Here is a 17149-nt window from a genome sequence, read left to right as displayed (position 1 = left end):
ACCCCGTGATCCGCCCATCTCGGCCTCCCAAAGTGCTGGGATTACAGGCTTGAGCCACCGCACCCGGCCTATAGTTGTTATCTTTTAAATCTATTTACTTTTTTCTTTTGGTGATCAAATGAAGCTTCCTATATTCAGTTTAATTTTACCACTAATGGCAGCCATGGCCAGGCATAGGACCTGGCACTTACTGCTTTCTCTGTACTCCAAAAATGTGGACCTGTGAGTTTTTTGCTGATTGAAGTTACTTACTGTATTTGATTTCCTGTTACCCCTTGTGATAGGCATGGTAGGATGCTCATTTTACAGATGAGAAAACTGAGCTTTAGTGAGGTTATTTGACCAGTATTCATTACATATAACAAAAATTTCAATATTGTTTTCTAATGAAACGGAATACAATTTAGGTGTTTAACTTTCTCATTACAATGCCAATTTGAAATGCTTTTCATAAAATATTTATTTTGATAATATAAGAACTCATAGAGGAATGCACATCAGATTTGTTTTTTATGCTTTCTTTTTTAAAAAATTTAATCTATTTTTTAAAAATAAAGACAGGGCCTTACTGTGTTGTTGCCCGGGCTGGTCTTGAACTCCTCCTGGCTTCAAGCAGTCCTCTTGCCTTGACGTCCCAAAGTGCTGAGATTACTGGTGTGAGCCACTGCTCCTAGCCTTGTTTCTGGTGTGAGCCACTGCTCCTAGCCTTGTTTCTTACGCAGTCTGTGTACTTCTGTACAATTATAGATTGTGACTAAAGCTGTGGAACCCCTTGCCTTTTCCTTTCTCAAAGACTAGAATTGTTTATAGAAGAAAGTTTTGTTTTCTCCATTGGGACATTTATATTTTACCCCAAATTTTAGGATCTCCAAAATGGGTTTGTATTTTAGTTGTTTAGAGCTTTAAGAATATTTTATCAGAGAAGCAAGAGTACAGATGTCATGTTTGCAAGAACTTTAAAAATCAGATATTTCAATTTGGAAGGCCGAGGCTGGTGGATTTCTTGGGCTCAGGAGTTTGATACCAGGGTGGGCAACATAGTGAAACCTCCATCTCTACAAAAAAATACAAAAATTAGCTGGGTGTGGTGGCATGTACCTGTCGTCCCAGCTACTTGGGAGGCTGAGTTGGGGAGATTGCTTGAGCTTGGAGGGGAGAGGCTGCAGTGAGCTGAGATCATGCTCATGCCACTTGCCCTTTGGCCAGGGTGACAGAGTGAAACCCTGTCACACACACACAAAAAAACTAGATATTTATGTGAACCAGAACTATGTGGAATCTAATCACTACCTGTATATATTTTCCTGGTCAAAGTGATTTTGCTCAATTTAAAATTAATGTATATCTGTTATGAAAATTGAAAATAGTACAACAGCAGCCAAAAAAAGCTTTGCTTTCATTACCCAGAGTAGAATGTTCTTACTGTTTTGTTTTCTTTAAGCCCTTTTTTATGCATTATACATCATAATAGCAAATTATAGAATAGTATAGAGGATTATGTAATAAAACTCCACATAAGGCCACCTAAAGCAAATGTTAATATTTTAGTTCTTCAGATTAAAAAACTTTTTTTCAACCATTATAGTTAATGTTGAAGTCTCTAATATTCCCTTCTTTTTTTTTTTTTTTTTTTTTTTTTGAGTTTTTTTTTGATTTTTTTTGAGACAGAGTCTTGCTCTGTCGCCCAGGGCTGGAGTGCCAGTGGCGGATCCAGGCTCTCTGCAAGTCCGCCTTCTGGGTTTTACGCCATTTCCTGCCTCAGCCTCCGAGTAGATGGGACTACAGGCGGGCCCGCCACCTCGCCTGGCTAGTTTTTTGTATTTTTTAATAGAGACGAAGGTTTCCACCGTGTTAGCCAGGATGGGTCTCCATCTCCTGACCTCGTGATCCGCCCACCTCGGCCTCCCAAAGTTCTGGGATCTAATATTCCCTTCTGAGTCCTACTTCCCTTTACCTCTGCCTCCATTCACTATAACAGATCTCCAGCCACTCCAGCCACTATAACAGATCTGCTATGTATGTAGTCTGTGTTTTTATAGTTCTATTATGTATTTATCCAAAACAACATAAATATTCTTTTGCTTATGCTTAAATTTATTGTGTAACACTTGCCATTTGCCCATTAGTGAGATGTAGCGATGTTAATAAATATAAACACAGTTTATTCATTTTAACTGCTTTGTGTTATTTTTAATACTCTTTCATATAATACTACACAACATTATTTATGTATTCTGTTACCAGTGAACATCTGGAGTGCTGTCAAAACATTTTTTCTTTTGCTGTGTTACTTATAATGCTGTGTTGAAAATTTCACACGTATCCCTTTGTGAGCATGTGTGTGAGTTTTTAGACTATAACTAGAATTGTATTTACATATATACATTTATATATTTCTTGTGTCCTGTTTTTTCTAATGGTTTTAAAGTTTTCTTCATATTTAGGACTGTAAATCTATGTAGAGTTTAATTTTGTGAATAGAGTGAGGTAGGGATCTAATTTTTCCCCATATATTAAATTAATTGTCCCAATACCATTTATTGAATTTGTTTCTTCATGATTTGTAATGCCCCTTTATCATATTTCAAGTTCCTAGATATACTTAGGCCTGTTTATAGACTTTTAATCTATTCTCTTTTTGTTTTGTTTTGTTGATCTATTTATCCTTGTGCAAGCACCACATTTTAGTACATTTTATAATTCTTATGTGAACTTTCTTTTAACTCTGTTTTAAATGACCTCCACCGCCCCCATATTTTCCCTAACTATATGATATAAATCCTTTTTTTGTTGTTGTTGAGACAGAGTCTCACCCTGTTGCCCAGGCTGGAGTGCAGTGGTGAGATCTCAGCTCATTGCAACCTCCGCTTCCCGGGTTCAAGTGATTCTCCTGCCTCAGCCTCCAAAGTAGCTGGGATTACAGCGCACGTCACCACACCTGGCTAATTTTTGTATTTTTAGTAGAGATGGAGTTTCACCATGTTGGTCAGGCTGGTCTAGAATTCCTGACCTTGCGATCCACCCACCTCGGCCTCCCAGAGAGCTGGGATTATGGGCGTGAGCCACTGCGCCGGGCCGAATATAAATACCTTTTTAAAAATCATTGTAAGAACTTAGTGTTTTACTAATGTTGCATGATCTTATATAGGTAAACTATTATTTATGTAACCAGTCCCTTGTAGTTTAACACTATTCTTATGAAATACTGCTTCTCAGTTTATAACTGGGGATGTGGTCCCTGCTTGAGTGCCAGTGGGAAAGCTTGTTCCTGAGATGGTGGAGAGTTCTCATGGCGGGTGGGCTGACTTGCTTGAGGTACAGAGGGCCTATGTAGGCTCTTGGCTCACAGCTGCAACAGCTCTCTGCTTCCCACTGCTGGTGAGTGTGCAGGACAGCAGGAGAATTTCTTTTGGGAGAGGGCAGTTTTAGAGGTTTGAGATTTGTTGTCAGTGAAGGTGATATTTTAAAAAAACATTTTAAAGAGGATTCTACATATATACCTTAATTCATTTAAACATCATTTTATAGCCAAATACCCTGGCTTATACCTGTAATCTCAATACTCTGGGAGGCTGAGGCGAGATGATCACTTGAGGCCAGGAGTTCGAGACAGGCCTAGGCAGCATGACAAGACTCTCTCTCTACAAAACAAAACAAAACAAATTAGCCAGCCATGGTGGTGACTGCTTGTAGTTCCAGCTATTCATGAGGCTGAGGTGGAGCGATCCCTTGAGCCCAGAAGGGAGCTTGAGGCTGCAGTGAGCTATGATCATCCCAATCTGGGCAACAGAGTAAGACTCTGTTTCATAAGTAATCATTTTATGTGTATTTTCTGCAATACTTGCCTCTTATGCTCCTTCTAGGAAGTTACCTTCATACCTTTCAATATTTTTTATCTCTCCTGTTTTGTTTCCATTCTGAAGCTTAGTAATTTTGAGGTCTCGTTATTTTTGTATCACATATATTCTTTCTAGTTATTTATGACTGTAATTATTTTCTAAAGCAGAATTAGGCTCAGAGGCTGAGGATATGGAGTTTTGTCATGTTTGTATAGCTGGTTTCCGAGAGAGGGTTTGGATCTGCACTTGATTCCTCCTGAGTGGTTATCTCTCCTCTATCAGATTACCTCTTCTATCCACTCTTTCACCTCATTTTTGTTAGAATGACTTGGATTTAAGTGTCATTATTGTCTTTCTTTGAGGTGGCACTGAAGATGTGTTCTTTTGTTTGCAACATTTAAATACCGTGGTTTTCTCCTCATACTGCTCTAGGTTCAGCTTTACTTAGACTCTAAGATCCTAAAAATGAGTAGTATGGTTAAAAATTAATTATTAGTATGTTGATAATGAGCTGTGCAGATTGTTTCCCAAAAAGAACATTTGAAAGGTTCATAGGTTGTTTTGTACCGTTAAATGAAAATTGATTCATTATTCAGTTGAATTTGGGGAGTCAAAATCTTTCCTTTGGGTATTTATGGTCCTGCTCCCCACCCCGACCTTTTTTTTTTTTGGAGACAGAGTTTTGCTCTGTTGCCCAGGCTGGAGTGGAGTGCAGTGGCATGATCTTGGCTCACCGCAACCTCTGCTTCCTGGGTTCAAGTGTTTCTCCTGCCTCAGTCTCCTGCCTCAGCCAGTAACTGAGATTACAGGTGCCTGCCACCACTCCCGACTAATTATGGTCCTATTCTGATCGCTTTAGCACCTTTTTCTATTAGGTGATTAAACCATGGATCTGAAGGCCTCCTTCAGAGGCCTGCAAAGAGGGCAGGGTTGTGGAACTGCTGAAACCTGATAGCCCTTCGTAAGTGATTTTCTTTGTGACTTTTCTTCTGAGGACTTCAGTAGGCTATCAGCATTCCTAATCTGACATCGATTTATCCAAGACAGTTTATGCTGCTTGTCAAATCACCAATAATGTATTGGGAGCAGGTAATTAAACTGCTTGCACATCAGTAGTTATCACTTCCTCATTTTGAAATCTGTTATGAATATAGTTGAACTGTGAATTTCAAACACTGCTAATCTAAAATATGTAAGATTCATAATTGTTAAAAACATTGAAGCCATGGGGCTTTATAGATTTCACTCTTGTTTTGTTATAATATGAGATGTATTTTATACAGTATACAAAGAAGAATATCGGGCCAGGCGTGGTGGCTCACACCTGTAATCCCAACACTTTGGGAGGCCAAGGTAGTTGGGTCAGCAGAGGTCAGGAGTTTGAGACCAGCCTGGTCAACACGGTGAAACCTCATCTCTACTAAAAATACTAAAAGTTAGCTGGATGTGGTGGCACGCACCTGTAGTCCCAGCTACTCGGGAGGCTGAGGCAGGAGAATCGCTTGAACCAGGGAGGCGGAGATTGCAGTGATTCGAGATTGTGCCCCTGCACTCCAGCCTGGGCGACAGAGCAAGACTCCTCTCAAAAAGAAAAAGTAGGTTTACAGTACTTACATTGATCCCGTCCACCGTCACCCCCATGGGAACAAAACTTCTTAGAACCAAGGAAATCCTGAATTGGTTAGTAAGTGGCAGTGAGTTAGTCGATAGAAGTTCCAGTCTCTGACTCCCTGTTTGGTGGTGTTGGCCAGAGCAAGGTCTGCACCCCCCTAGCTTGAAGAGCAGAATGTCACGAGCATTGTGTGGGAGCTATTACTGGAACGAAGCCTTAGACCTAGCAAAGTGGAGGTACTGGTTCATCGCTTTCGCCTGGACTTTGAAGACTAAATAATTTGGGGGAGGAGGGGTAAGAATAAAAGAAAAAAGAAGTTTTTGAGTTAGTCTGGAGCTTGATACACCTTCTAGGGAAGACTGTTTTACAGGTGATGAGCCCAAGGGACAAAACAATAAATTGTATAAAGACTCACATTTAATTGGTGACAGAATCAGGACTAGAAATTTAGGTTACCTGATGCCAGGTCTGTCTAGTTCCGAGAAAGGCCAAGCTGTGTTGATTTAGGAGGGAGGAAATTGCGTCCTGGAATACCTCTGATTTCCATGTTATATCTGATCTTTTAAAAGTGTAACTGTTGGCCGGGCACGATGGCTCACACCTGTAATCCCAGCACTTTGGGAGGCCGAGGCGGGCGGATCACAAGATCAGGAGATTGAGACCATCGTGGTTAACACGGTGAAACCCCATCTCTACTAAAAATACAAAAAATTAGCCGGGTGTGGTGGCACGCACCTGTAGTGCCTGCTACTCGGGAGGCTGAGGCAGGAGAATCGCTTGAACCTGGGAGGTGGAGGTTGCAGTGAGCCAAGATCGCGCCATTGCACTCCAGCCTGGGCGACAGAGCGAGACTCCATCTCAAAAACAAAACAAAACAAAACAAAGTGTAACTGTTATTTTAGTTTGCTGTCTCCTACCTTATATCCTTTTAGTAGCTTTTAATTGTATGTAGGGTAAAAACTTAGATCATTACTGTTACTATAGTCAACAAAACTATTGAGTTTTGCCTGGCCTCTGTCTATAGCCCCTTTGCCCACACAGTCCTCCATCCTCTGGACTCCAGCCAGGCTGTGTCCTTCCTTTGGTTTTGTGTCTTGCCACAGGACTCGCGTGTTTAGGTCCCTTTCCCTGATGCTCTCATATCCTCACATAGTTAACTCCGAATCTTGGCTAATCCATCAGTTTAGGGCAGGTTGCTTTGTGATGTGCTTATGTAGAGAGCCAGGTCTATAATTAAAAACTCATTTTTGTGATTATTTTGTGTCTCTTTGTCTCCTTCCCATTCCCTACATACCAGCTTGTTATATCCCTCAGTGTGGTTACTGCATCTGTTTTTCCTCACCATTGAATTCCCAGCACCAAGCATAGTGCCTGACATGTATGTCAGGTGTTCACTAAATATTTGAGAATGAGTAAAGTAGCTTCTTTCTCTGGGACATAGGTTCTTATTGAAATAGGTCATTGCAATATGTTGTTTTCTGTTCCTTTGTTTAAGCATTTTAATGTTTTGTAGAGAGCGTCTCATCACTAAGAGCGATGTATGTTTGTGTATTTGAATTCTAATTTTATTATATCCCCAGAACTGTACACACACAGTCTGAACACTATGAACTGTAGAAAGTTTTAAGCATACCATGCATACTGCCACACACCCGTCACCCTTTTTAAGAGATGGGGTCATGCTATGTTGCCCAGGCTAGATTTGAACTTCTGGGATCAAGCAATCCTCTTGCATCAGCCTCCCGAGGAGTAGCTAGGATTATAGGTGTGTGCCACCATGCCCAGCTGTGATGCACTTAAATTTTGTGTTATATATATTTTACCATAATTTCAAAACTCATTTTCATCATTTTTAAATGTATTAAGTAGATTCACTCTGGCATTATGTAGATTCACATTGTTGGTGACTATTATCACCATACATCTCTAGAAAATTTTCATTTTCCCAAATAGAAACCTCATCCCCATTAAACTCTTAACTCTCCATCCTCTCTGCCTCCTAGCCACTACCCTTCTACTTTCTGTCTCTATGAATTTGACTGCTCTCAGTATCTTGTATAAGTTTTTCGTTACTGGCTTATTTTCACTTAGCATGTCTTCAAGGTTCATTAATGTTGTACCATGTGTCAGAATTTTCATCATTTAAAAATTATATGTGTGTGTGTGTGTATATATATATGGAGATACAGAGAGAGAGAGAGAGAGAGAGAGAGTGTCTTGCTCTGTCACTCAGCCTGGAATGCAGTGGTGTGATCATAGCTCACTGCAGCCTCAAACTCCTGGGCTCAAGTGATCCTCCTACTTCAGCCTACCAAGTATTAATAGCTAGAACTACAGGCATGTGCTACCACTCCCAGCTATTAATGCCAAGTAATAAGCCATTGTGTGTATATACCACATTATGTTACTTTATCGGTGGACACTTGAGTTGCCTCTGTCTTTTGGCTGTCATGAATAACCCTGCTATGAACAAGGGTGTACAAATGGAGACATTTTTATGATTCTTTTCCCCCCTCAACCTGTAGCTCATGAATAATCCATGTAACCCTGTGCAAGTTACTTAACCTACCTTTGTCTGAGTTTCCTCGTCAGCAGTGGTAGTAATAATAAAACCTACTTGCTCTGCTTCAGGAGGGTTATGGATGGGCAGGAAGAGGGAGTGCAGCCACATTCTATGAGTTGCTGATACGTGTAACCAAGGATTCAGAACTCAATGGAACTGCAGTAACTCCTCAAAGTAGAGGCAGTTGGGGATCTTCTGGGGCTCTTTTTTGGGGGGCCCTGGATTCTGTGGAGGACTTAGAGCTCTCTGCAACATTAGCTGCCCAGGTTGGCTGGAAGACAACTGACTGACTGATTCAGCAGTTTATGTACCTTCATTTTAGGTAATGTTTGCAAACATTGGGCCCTTCTGGCTCTTGAGGCCGCATAGAGGCCCTGCCCTTACTGGGAGTGAAAGCAGGCAATGCCTCAGGGTCCTGAATAAGACCCCTGTGACCTTCCAGCCTCGGAAAAAGGCCGCCTCTGACTGAGTTCCCATGTGACATCAACTTGAGGATGAATTGAGATAATTACATGTAAAGTGTTCAGAGCAGTATCTGGCACAGTGTCAGAGCTCAATAAATATTAGTTGTTATTGTTGAGAAGATGACAATGATGCATTTGTCTTTTTCACCCACAATCTTGTTGAACCTCATTTACTTCTGATTTTATAGCTTTATTGATTGTCTGATAGGTATTTTATCATGCCGTATTTATTATTTTAGTAGATTATCAAGTTTGAATATGGTCATTAGGCTATGATTAACCAACCATACCATTTCATATAATTATTACGAGAAGGCACTGTAAAAGTGGTGAACAAAGGCTGTTAACATAATCTTTCATATAACCTTCCCCTTAAAACAAGCTATAATTTTTTCAATAAAAATTTTCCCATCAAGAATAACTTAGAAAAAACGGTTTATTTTTTGGATGAGGGAAAGTTGACTTAACAGTGTTATTATTCTTCAGATATTAACACTTTATAAAAATGCTAGCCATCAGTCATCAATCATGTACTTCATTCTGTTTGTGAGTCTTGTTTCATTTAGGGCCTGTGGGTACTGGGAGCTGAGGATAGTTTAGAAGCCACAGCAGAAAATACAGATTTTTTTTTTATGGGAGAGAGTCTCACTCTGTCACCCAGAATGGAGTGCAGTGGTTAGTTCCTGGCTCACTGCAACTTCTGCCTTCTGGGTTCAAGTGATTCTCCTGCCTCAGCCTCTTGCGTATCTGGGATTACAAGCACCCCTGCCCCAGCTAATTTTGTGTTTTAGCAGAGATGGGGTGTTCACCATGTTTGCCAGGCTGGTCTCAAACTCCCGACCTCAAAGTGATCTGCCCACGTTAGCCTCCGAAAGTGCTGGGATTACAAGTGTGAGCCACTGCGCCCGGCCAGAAAATCTAATTCTTTCGATTAGCATTTTAGGTATCAACTTATGTTAGAAGTCTAGACTTCAAAATGGACATAAAATTGATGGGGATCCATATAACTTTTAAAACTCATGAAAACTTATGATGGGTACTGTTCATGTTTCCAAGGCTATAAAATTAGAATTAGTACTAATGGACTAGCACTGCAGTAAAAAATAGGAAACATGAAATTTTTCTTCCTGCTAAATACATCATTAAGGCAATAATATTCTACATTACACACATGTCTTTTTGTTGATGATCTATTACAGATGAGTGTGGAGACGCTGCAGACTATCCTAGGAGAATTGTTTGTGTGTGTTATGGTCTATTAATCCATCTTTTCCTTTTAAATTTAAGCTTTAATGAGTTTTTTTCTTTTTTGGGGTAAATACAGCCTTTTACTTTACTTTTTCTCCTACAAATTTCACAGGAATATAGGAAACATCAGGAAAGCACTGTAGATTTGAACTTGGGAGAAATAGAGAATTGTTTTAGCAATTTTAGGATAATTGGTGGAAAGATTTGTATTTACAAGTATGAGTTAGTGGAAGGCTTGTGGTTATAATTTCTTAAAACTGGCTGGGCATGGTGGGGCATGGTGGGGCATGGCTGGACATGGTGGCTCATGCCTGTAATCCAGGCGTGAGGCCAAGGCGGGTAGATCAGCTGAGGTCAGGAGTTCGAGACCAGCCTAACCAACATGGTGATGAAACCCCATCTCTACTAAACACAAAGAATTAGCTGGGCGTGGTGGCACATGCCTGTAATCCCAGCGACTTGGGAGGCTGAGGCAGGAGAACTGCTTGAACCCAGGAGGTAGAGATTGCAGTGAGCTGAGATTGCGCCATTGCACGCCAGCCTGGGCAACAAGAGCAAAACTCCATCTCAAAAAAAAAAAAAAAGAAAAAAAAATCTTAAAACTTGGTATTTTGTGATAATACGAAAATAGTGCAAAGACTTCCTGTATTCACATCATCCAGATTCCCCAGTTGTTACCATCTTTACCACATTTCCTTTATTATTATTATTATTATTGTCAAAAGACACAAATTACAGAATTTAGTTTAAGCATCTAATTGGCTTTCATTTATTCTATCTATAAAGTAGAACGAGCATTCTGATGAACTTAGCAGAGGTGGTTGGCTTTATAGACAGAAAAGGGCTGAAGAAAAGCAGAAACAGGGAACAAGAAGCAGGTTGGTTATTTCAAAGTTGCTTTCCTTAAAATAGAGGGGACTTCCTTATGCCTGCTCAGGTAAACTGGCCCCTTCTGATTGGTTGCTGTGAATCTTGGCACTTAGCACAAGTGACTGCCTTTTAGTCTGATCTGCTGGGGCCTAGTGCAGGAGCTCAGAACAAAATAATGGCCTCTCATAAACTCAAGAACTAATAATATATATATAGTGGTAGAGTTTGAAAGTAAAATTTCAGAATAAATGTCCCTCTACTGCTAAATATTTGGGAGAGTATTTCCTAAAAAGAAAAACCAAGGATATTCTCATATATTAGTTCAGTATAATAATTAGACTTAGGAAATTAACCTTGTTACAGTACTATTATCTAATCTAGAGACTTCATTCAGATTTGTTAGTTGTCCCAGTAACGTTCTTTATGGCAAAAGAAAAAAAAATTCTGGCCCAAGATCTCCTTGTGAATCACTTATGACATTTAGTTGTTGTATCTTCGTAGTCTCCTTCATTCCTGAACGACTCTTTAGTCTTTCTTTGTGTTTTATGACCATGGTATTTTGAAGAGTGCAGGCCACTTATTTTGTAGAATGTCCTTCATTGTGGGTTATGGTTATAATTTGATTTATAATTAGAATAAATTTTTGTTCTACTTAAGTCCATTTTGGTCAGTTATGTCCATCTAGGAGATTATATATTTCCCCCTAAATTTTCAAATTTGTTAACATAATTTTTATAATATTTTAAAAGTTTGCTATATTTGTAGTTACAAATAGACTTTCATTCTTGTTATCATTTATATGTATCACATCCCCTTTTTTTTCTTGATTGTTTTGCCTGATGTTTCTTTATTAGTTATCTAAAAGAATGGGAACTTAATTTTGTTAATTTAAAACATGGTACATATTCTATTTATTTTACTCTTATTTTCTTCTGCTTTTCTTTAGGTTTTCTCTAATATCTTTTGCTAGCCCTTTAAAGACCTTTTTAAAATTCATTACTTTTCATGATAAACATATAAGATTGTAAATGTCCCTCTAGTTATCACCTTGGCTGTAGCATATATCTTTTAATATGTAGTATTTTTATTATCATTTGGTTCTAAATATTTGCTAATTTGCCTTGTAATTTTTAATTTAACTTGTGAGTTAATTTAGAAGGAAGTGTGGCTCATCCACCTATTTTAATTGCCTTTGAGAATGTGGTCAGAGAACATGTGTGCTACCAATTTTTTCCATGTCTTGAGATTTCCGTTAGGGCCTGGAATAGGATCCTCCCCAGTATTTTGTTCCCTGGGCCTTACTGCTCTGGCAACATCAAGTTCTGATTCTTGTCACATCAGACTAGTGAAAAAGGGAACTTGCTGTTTGACTGTATTTCACCATATAGCAGTCTAGATAGTATCCTCATGATAAAGGCCAAGGTCAGTGTGGAAGCTCAACTGTTACACTTTTCAGAGGGATCGTCACCTCTCCTTGCCTGTATTGGTTCTCCAGTGTCTTCACACAGTTGTTTTCATATATTTGTCTGGTTTGTGCCAAGAATCACAGCCAGGTGGCAATAACTTTTTATTATGCTCATAGTAAGTTTGGAAATGACATCTAGGGACATGGGGTCACTCTGACCTATTGTCCCCTGTAGCTTTCTTGTGATAATAATAAAAAAGAGCCAGGTATGTTGGTGTACACCTGTAATCACAGGTACATGGGAGGCTGAGGTGGGAAGATCACTTAAAAGCTTGAGGCCAGGAGTTTGAGACCAGCCTGAGTCAACATAGTAAGTCCTCCTCTCTATTAAAAAAAAAAAAAAAAAAAAAAAAAGTAGGCCAGGTGTGGTGGCTCACGCCTGTAATCCTAGCACTTTGGGAGGCCAAGGCAGGTGGATCACTTGAGGCTATGAGTTCGAAACCAGCCTGGCTAACATGATGAAACCCTGTCTCTACTAAAAATACAAAAAACTTAGCTGGGTATGGTGGTGGGTGCCTATAATCCCAGCTACTTAGGAGGCTGAGGCACGAGAATCTCTTGAGCCTGGGAGGTGGAGATTGCAGTGAGCTGAGATCGCGCCACTGAACTCTAGCTGGGCCACAGAGCAAGACTCCATCTCCAAAAAAAAAAAAAAAAAAGTAATCAAAAGGTACACACAAGAGCATGACTCAGGGTGTCTTTTAGGTTGATTTGAGTGAATGCCAGGCTAAGTCTTAGCAAGTTGGGATGAGGGATTTTGTTACATCTATATGCATTAAAGCAAAATGAAAGTGGTATACACACTTTTTACATATAAAAAACTTTTTTTTTTTTTTTTTTGACAGAGTTTGGCTCTGTCACCCAGGCTGGAGTGCAGTGGCGCAATCTCAGCTCACTGCAACCTCTGCCTCCCGGGTTCAAGCGATTCTCCTGCCTCAGCCTCCCAAGTAGCTGGGATTACAGGCACACACCATCATGCCCAACTAATTTTTATATTTTTAGCAGAAATGGTGTTTTGCCATGTTGGCCAGGCTGGGCTTGAACTCCTGCCTCAAGCAATCCACTCCCACCCTTGACCTCCCAAAGTGCTGGGATTACAGGTATGGGCCACTGCACCAGACGTGCATATGAAAAGCGTAGTCCATATCAGTTTGAGGTTTACTCATGAGAGTTTATTATCATCTTCCTCTGCTTGGAAAAAAACCATGTGGTCGTTAATGTTTAAATAGATGTGATATTCTGAATGCTGTAATTCCTGTAGGAGGTATATATGTGAAGTTTTTGTGAAATTGTAACTGAACAAATCAGTACAAATGGCCCTTGACTTAGGATGTTCAACTTAACAATTTTTGTTTTGTTTTGTTTTTTACAATGGGTTTTTCAGGGTATTAAATGCATTTTTGACTTATGATATTTTCAACCTATGATGAGTTTGTTGGGACGTAGCCATAAGTTGCAGAGCATTTGTAGTTAGTATTGAATATAGTATATGTGTATCAGTTAGCTGTTGTCCTAATACTGCATTTTACAGGTTGGGTTCTCTGGAAGCAGATTCTGATAGCAGTTTTTATGCGGGAAATTTATTAGGGATTACCGTTGGGATCAACACTTGTGGAATAAGAGGAAAGAGGCAGGATTGGCTAGTGGGAGGAGGTGGATACAGTCGAATGAAGGCGTCAGCTGACTCCAGCTAATTTGTGGCATCCCAAATCAGGGTGAAAAGCTGGGCCTTTACAGCCTTGCATTATGGGATGCAGGTTGCTCCAGGAAGGGTGGGTGGACTTTCACGATGAATTGTTCTTGAATTGAAATAATTCCAAAAAAGATCAGCAGCTGAGGACTGTCTTGTTCACAACACTTCGGGCAACTGGGTGAATTAAGTTCTTTATTCTCAAAGAGGAAAACACATCTATTACACTGCCCAAATTTCGGTGGCTTATAACAACAAGCATTGATTTCTGATACACTCATCTGCAGATTATCTAGGATTCTGCTGAGCTAGACTGGGCTCTAATGTAGGTGCCAGCTATAGGTTGGGTCTGGATCTGCTCCACGTATTTCTCATCCTCCATGGACAAAACTCAGTAACACAAGAGGGCAAGGCCAAATTTGCAAACACTTGTCAAGGCTCAGTTATGTCACATATCCTAACATCTTGTTTGCCAAGCAAGTCACATGGCCAAGCCCAACATCAGTGACGAGTGGAAGAATACTCTCCTGTGGAGGTGTAGGATAGGGAGTGAATATTTGCTGAACAATAGTCCAATGTACCCATAGTGTGGTTCTGCTTAACAAAAGATGAGAATTCCATTGCCAAGATTTCCTTGTCAGTCTTTCTCCTAAAATACTGCTTTTTGTCATCTCCATCTGTTATGAATGAGATGAAATGTGACAACACCTTCACTGCTTTTTGGCAGAGAGAACAGCTTGTGCTGGGTTTCTTTTGATTTTTACAATTTAGATTTGAATGGATCGTGCAGTGTGTATTGGTATCTCTATTGAAAACATGGTATCTTTGCAAAGTATTTAATCTGGAGGGAAGACTTTTAGTTTAGTTTTCTTCTTCTTTTTGTTTGTTTGTTTGTTTGTTTGTTTGAGATGGAGTCTCACTCTGTCACCAGGCTGGAGTGCAGTGGCCCGATCTCAGCTCACTGCAACCTCTATTTCCTGGTTTCAAGCAATTCTCCTGCCTCAACCTCCTGAGTAGCTGGGACTACAGGCATGCACCTCCACACCCAGCTAATTTTTGTATTTTTAGTAGAGACGGGGTTTCACCATGTTGGCCAGGATGGTCTTGATCTCTTGACTTCATGATCTGCCTGCCTTGGCCTCCCAAAGTGGTGGGATTAGAGGCGTGAGTTACCACGCCTGGCCTAGTTTTCTTTTTCTTTTTTTTTTTAAATATAGGCACTCAACTCTGTGCTCAGCTAATTAAAATTTTTTGATTAATTAAATTTTAAAATTAAAAAATTAATGCTGAGACTGGTCTTGAACTCCTGCCTTGGCTTTCCAAGGCCTCTCAAAAGCTCTGGGATTACATGCCTGAGCTAATGTACCTGGCCAACTATTTCTTTTCTGTTTTTTTTGGAGACAAAGTCTCACTCTGTCACCCAGACTGGAGTGCAATGGCACGGTCTCTGCTCACTGCAACCTCCGCCTCCCGAGTTCAAGCGATTCTCCTGCCTCAGCCTCCCGAGCAGCTGGGACTGCAGGTGCGTGCCACCATACCCGACTAATCTAGTAGAGATGGGCTTTCACTCTGTTGGCCAGGCTGATCTCAAACTCTTGACCTCGTGATCCGCCTGCCTTGGCCTCCTAAAGTGCAGGGATTAACAGGTGTGAGCCACCACACCCAGCCTCAAAATTCTTTTTCTTATTTTAAATTGAGGTGTACATATGGTGACATATATAGAGTGCCCTACAGTTTGTTACACAGCTTAACATTTTTACCTGTGTATATATTCGTGTAACCATCACTAGATGGTAAAGAACATTACCAGGCCGGGCGCGGTGGCTCAAGCCTGTAATCCCAGCACTTTGGGAGGCCGAGACGGGCGGATCACAAGGTCAGGAGATCGAGACCATCCTGGCTAACACGGTGAAACCCCATCTCTACTAAAAAATATAAAAAACTAGCCGGGCGAGGTGGCGGGCGCTTGTAGTCCCAGCTACTCGGGAGGCTGAGGCAGGAGAATGGCGTAAACCCGGGAGGCGGAGCTTGCAGTGAGCTGAGATCCCGCCACTGCACTCCAGCCTGGGCGACAGAGCGAGACTCCGTCTCAAAAAAAAAAAAAAACATTACCAGTGTCTCAACAGCTTCCCTTCTGCTCTTCTCCAGTTAGGAAATCATTATTCTGCCTTCTCTCACAATCAATTAGTTGTTCATTTTTTCAGACTCCTCTGGCATTTCAAATTTGTATTACCTTACTGATAAACCACAAGTCTTTGGTCCTGTGTTATGTGACTGTCTTTTCTTAGCTTGTTTTCTTTATTTACCCTACATCTTTTCTACTGGATTTTGTCTCTTCTGTTATAGAAACTGTATTCATGTAAAGCTCTTAAGGGTAAGATTAGACTACATAAAGTCCATTCAAAAGAAACTTCTGTGTGTATCAGAAAGATGGGGTTTGTATGGACTTCTAGCACATAATATGATCCTCTGGTTTCTTTTATGAAGTTGATCAGTTTCAAAGGAATTATTTCCTAGTAACTCCAGAGTGTACACACCTGCTGAGTGTTTACTTTTTACACATTCTGACCTTTACTGTACTCTCCTTTGGTCTGTGGTATAAATGTGCGCTTTGGAGGTTTCTTAGCTCCTGGTCAACAGTAATTCCAATGTATTCTTTCTCATTTGATTTGAGACAGTACAGGAGCTCCTCCTCTGAAAGCAAATGGTTCCTTCAGTGTTCAGGAAGACAAACTGAACACTAAAGAGTAGAATCTTTGAAACAACGAATATAATCACTTTTTGTCATAATCACTTGATGAAGGCTAATATACTACTTCGGTTCTTTGAAGCCTTATTTAAGCCCATCATCATTTAAAAAAGTACTCCTAAGAAAAGCAATTTCATTCATTTAACATGAACACAAAACTGAAAATCCATTCATGATTTGAGTGGTTGGTGTAGTATCAGTTGAGAAAAATGCGCTTAATTCTGTGACTGGTTTCAGGGCCCCTGTTAATTATAAAAATTTCTTTTGGCTGGGTGCAGTGGCTCATGCTTGTAATCCCAGCATTTTGGGAGGCCAAGGCAGGTGGATCGCTTGAGCCCAAGAGTTGGAGACCAGCCCGGGCAACAGGGCAAAACTGTCTCTGCTGAAAATACAAAAATTAGCTGGGCATTGTGGCATGTACCTGTAGTCCCAGCTATTTGGGAGGCTGAGGTGGGAGGATCACCTGAGCCCAGGAGGCAGATGTTGCAGTGAGCTGAGATCATGCCACTGCACTCCAACCTGAGCAACAGAGTGAGGCCCTGTCTCAAAAGAAAAGATACATTATATTTTATTTTGAGGAATGTTAGCATTCTTGAATATCTTTTAATCTTTTAGTTTTGTCATTTTTTTTTTTTTTTTTTTTTTTTTT

The 17149-nt window shown here is 40.3% G+C and overlaps 1 protein-coding gene across 15 annotated transcripts in view; it reads left to right on the top strand.

Moving 5' to 3' along the window:
* The window catches only part of MTA3 (metastasis associated 1 family member 3), a 116752-nt gene that overhangs the window by 15761 nt on the left and 83842 nt on the right, over positions 1 to 17149 (top strand). The window lies entirely within an intron of this gene.

Source organism: Rhinopithecus bieti, unplaced genomic scaffold, assembly GCF_001698545.2.
Source record: "Rhinopithecus bieti isolate Rb0 unplaced genomic scaffold, ASM169854v2 scaffold_28163, whole genome shotgun sequence".
Classification (NCBI taxonomy): Eukaryota; Metazoa; Chordata; class Mammalia; order Primates; family Cercopithecidae; genus Rhinopithecus; species Rhinopithecus bieti.
Note: the sequence above shows the minus strand (reverse complement) of the source record. Positions and strands in the feature narration are given on the sequence as shown.